The sequence below is a fragment of the Cyprinus carpio genome, chromosome A1 (genome assembly GCF_018340385.1).
Source record: "Cyprinus carpio isolate SPL01 chromosome A1, ASM1834038v1, whole genome shotgun sequence".
Lineage (NCBI taxonomy): Eukaryota > Metazoa > Chordata > Actinopteri > Cypriniformes > Cyprinidae > Cyprinus > Cyprinus carpio.
This window is the reverse complement of record NC_056572.1, coordinates 27221103-27225691: the sequence shown is the minus strand read 5'-3', so window position 1 is coordinate 27225691 and position 4589 is coordinate 27221103. Positions and strand designations below refer to the sequence as shown.

The 4589-nt window shown below is 36.5% G+C and overlaps 1 pseudogene; it reads left to right on the top strand.

Moving 5' to 3' along the window:
- Window positions 1–2534: 2534 nt before the first annotated feature.
- Window positions 2535–3887, top strand: LOC109061620 (annotated as a pseudogene).
- Window positions 3888–4589: the final 702 nt, after the last annotated feature.

Genomic DNA, 4589 nt, shown 5'->3' with positions numbered 1-4589 from the left:
TGCAGCAATTTGATTTGGGTCAATTGTTTTGCTTGGAACGTGCCAGAGATGGGTTTTGTTCAAGAATAACAAACAAAGCAACTGATAGCACAATCGTGTTGAATTTCCAGCGGCTTTGGTTTAAATGTAAGATTTAGGGATGAATGGCAAGTCATTTGTGTTACCTAGTGGTTAATTAAGCTGAAAAAAAAAGGGGGAACAAAAATGCTTGGGTATTGTACATGATAACCCAGACAGAGATTTCTTTTATGGAACAGATAAGTGTGTTGGTCTGGATGTCTTTATGAATTGAACCAAAAATTGTCCCATTACTTTATTATGCACTTAGAAATAGTTTGTTTACATTTGTGAAGCATGGGGTAGAGTTTAATTTGTCATGTTTAAGATGGATAATGACCACACACACAAGTACACGTACAATATCTGTTTCTCCATGTCCCTTTACAAGTATCTTTAAGCTGTTTTCAGAACAATGCCTCGATGGTCACAGCTTTATTGCAAGGGTGTCTGTGCAGGATGTTTTTAAAGCACACCTGCTGTGTCTGAGTGGTCAGAGGGATAGAGTGTGTGTTTGTGAGCGTATCTAAGCAGTATCTGCAGTCCTAACCTACCAGATTGGTCATTTTGTAACGTTGCAAATGACATTACTTTTGAGTGTAAATTGCAATGTGCAATATAGCATATGCACATAAGGCCATTTGCCATTTCTCTATTTTTAGAGTCAATCTTAATACACAATCAGTTTCTATAAAACATTTTGTCATAAGGACATTGTGTAGACATGCATACATACATAGCACAATTTTATTATTCATTATATGGATATTATTATTCAAATAATAGCTCACTCCTAAATTGTGTCAATGTTTACTTTCATTCTGAACCAATATATGCTGTTATATTTTCTGTGGAACACAAATTATGATATTTATTTATTTATTAAATTTTTTAACTCTTTATGCAGTTATCTCATGGTGACATTTGTCAAGATGCACAGAAAAAAAGAAGAAGAAAGAAGAAGACTAAACTAAAACAAATAAACATAATAATAATAATAATAATTAATTAATGTGCCTATATTCCACATTCAAAATGGCATGGGACAATCATAATTAAAGCCAAAACAATACTAATTCTAACAAATGTGGTCTGGGTTTAAAAAAGATCCATGAAGCACAAGAGTTGCATGGGCTACTTTTATGATGATTTTATGGTGTTTTCTTGTTCTGTTTGGAGATGGACAGATGTGGTCACTATGAATTGGCATTGTATATGGAAAGAGCTGCGTAAAAGCATTTGTGTTCCACTGAAGAAAAAAAAAACAACCAAACTGAAGCTACTTTGAAACAATTTGTAATGGATGAAGTGCCATACAAATAACGGTGACTTAAGGTCATAATTGCTGATAGCCACACAGGAGCCATTATATAGATCCATAATTAGTCATAAAATAGTCAAAGAAATAGCAAAGACAATGAAATTATAATTAGAATACAGAATTATATATATATATATATATATATATATATATATATATATATATATATATATATATATATATATATATATATATATATATATATATTTAAATAATAGCATAGGGAAGAGCAAAATGTTAAGCACTGCCTTTCCCTCTCACACGGTCCCATTGGTGGTAATTAAATTTTTATCATTACTGAACTAAAACAATTTCCCCCCCACTATCCTTCCTTTTTCCTCTCCATCAAACATTCCCAGATGTTGTTTTCAGGTTCTGTCACAGGCTGAGAAACATGTCAGTCACTGGGAACTGACACTCTCTTCCGCATGACTGAATCTGAGAGAATTCATTGGTGGTTTTTATTTTACATGACGTACATTTTACATGAAGAATGTGCAAATGGAAGGTTCCTTCATAACATCTCAAATATGTTATTTCTAGAATATCATTAATTATGTAACACATTACACTATCCCTTTGAATTGTTTCCAATAACGAAAATAAATGTGTCAGATTGCATGCTTTCAAACTTGTGTTTTTGCTCACAACCCAATAGAGACTGAGTTCAACTTTAACAATGCGGATGACATTTTAGGTATGTGCGTTAGGTATAATTGTAAAGGTTACACTGGGGCTCACTGCAGGGATACTATTGCTGAAACAAGGTCGGGTTGAGGGGCCTTTTATGATTCTTGGCCAATATCCAGAACTAAAGGTTCCAAAATATTGTTTTCATTGCAGATTTGGCTTCGGTTTCCCAGTCTGTTCTGTGTTCCCAGCCTTACAGGAGCTTCAGGGGCAGTTGTCACTTAGCAAAAATATTAATGGTGAAATAGACTGATTATTATTGTGTGATGAAACGACACAGCCATTTTTGTTCTCATATATCAGCATGGCAGTTTATTAGCAATAGTAGACAATATCTCGAACAAGCATTCTTCTTCTTGGTCTTCTAAAACACAGTATGTTGTGAGAAAAAAAAAAAAGCATTTATCAATGATCATGGGAATAAATATTGAATGCATATGTCTTGTTTATCACCAGGTCGAACAGCATGGAAAACTCCTCAGAATGGATCAACATTTCACTCGACTCTGAATTTGAGCCCTGTGCCACGGTGAGGAGCTCCAGTTCACGAGTCGCACTCTACATCTTCATCATCACCGGGATCACCTGCACTGTTATTGGCAATTTCCTGGTGGTTCTCGCCATTGCTTACTTCAAACAGCTGCAGTGCCCTACTAACTCTTTCGTCATGTCTCTGGCTGTAGCTGACTTCCTGGTGGGCCTGGTGGTTATGCCATACAGTATGGTCAGAACAGTGGAAGGATGTTGGTATTTCGGCCCAACCTTCTGCCATATTCACTCCAGCTTGGACGTTATGCTCTGAACGGCCTCCATCTTCCATTTGAGCTGCATCGCCTTTGACCGCTATTATGCTGTCTGCAACCCTTTGGTGTATTTGTTTAAGATGTCCCGTAAACGCGTGGGTCTGCTGATTGTGGTTTGCTGGGCCATTCCATTCCTCATCTCCTTCGGCCCAATCCTCCTCGGGCTGCACAAGCTTGGAATGGATGTTCCTTTGCCTGCAAATGTGTGCATCTTCTTGGTTAACCGTGTTTATGCCGTCATGGCGTCCCTTGTTGCGTTTTACCTGCCTATGGTGACCATGTCGGTGGCCTACTGGAAGATCTACAAAGCAGCCAAGCGGCAAGCCATGCAGATAAGTGCAATGGAGGCGCAGATGGCGGAAGGTGTGGGCAAGGATTCGAGCAAGAAACAAAAACATAGCAATTCTATAAGGAGGGAAAGAAAAGCGGCCAAAACTCTTGGCATCATCATGGGGGGTTTCCTTCTCTTCTGGTTACCCTTCTTTACTGTTAATATTGTCGACCCGTTCATTGAGTATGGGACTGCTGCTGTGATATGGGATGTGTTCCTGTGGTTGGGGTATGTCAACTCCTCTCTAAACCCTTTTCTCTATGGTTTCTTTAACCGATCCTTCCGTAGGGCTTTCCTCATGATCATGGGCTGCAGAATATGTCTACATGGCACAACTCAAGGAATAGACCTCTCTAACTCGAAAAGAGATGCCAGTGAGCACACTGACAAGAAGTAGACTGTAGTGGAAGTTTATCTGTTTCAATAAAATATCCCAAACTCATTCCTGTCCTGCCCATATTGTAATATATATTTTATATAAGTTTATATTAACATAATAATAAAATAATAAAAAAAGATTTACAGTGTTTTTTGGCCAAAATATAGTTCAAATATAGTCTTCCATGTTCTTGTTAGTGCGCCCACCTTCCATGCCAGAAATGCCTGTTCGAATTGCATTGTTAGCTAACTATGGCTGCAAATTCCATTGAACTTTATTGGAAATGACATGACTTGCAACCAGTTGCATTCGAACCCCAGAACGAGTGAGGTGAGTCGAACCGGAGGGGTGACACTGATGCTGTTGTTTGTTTTATATCACAAAATATAATATACTGTATGAAATACATTTTGGTTAAATACATTTTTTTGTCAATATTAATACATTTAGATTTAAAATGTCAAAAAAAAACAAAAAAACGGCTAAACACCTATGAAGAAATGTAAGTAACTAAAACGTGAAAATTGGAAATATATTTATGTAAAGCAATAGGCCATTTTTGTATATTTTAAAACTTAAAATAGACTGGAAATATATTATTGCCTGATGTATGGGTGACCATAGGTATTATTTGTTGTAAGACTTTAAAGGACTTCAATGATTAAGACATTATGGAATTTCATTATGGGTTCCAAATAATGCTAAATGATATAACACAAACCCCAGTAAGATAAGGATAACTCAATCAGGCTAACAGCATGATAAAGTGCATGCAAATATTGTGATTTGAACTTCCTGTAAGATGTGTTTTCTTTCACGTTTTTTTACTGTGTGAATAAATTAGATGTCTGGCCTGCATTCATCATTTTTTCCCCCGCAGATTTGATGCTTTGCAGAACACAATCCTTAATTCTACTGCATCTATTGCAAACACTAATGCAGAGTGTATTCAAGGTAACAAACAGAACTTTAGCTTTTTATATATATTTGCAGAATTATAAGCATTAT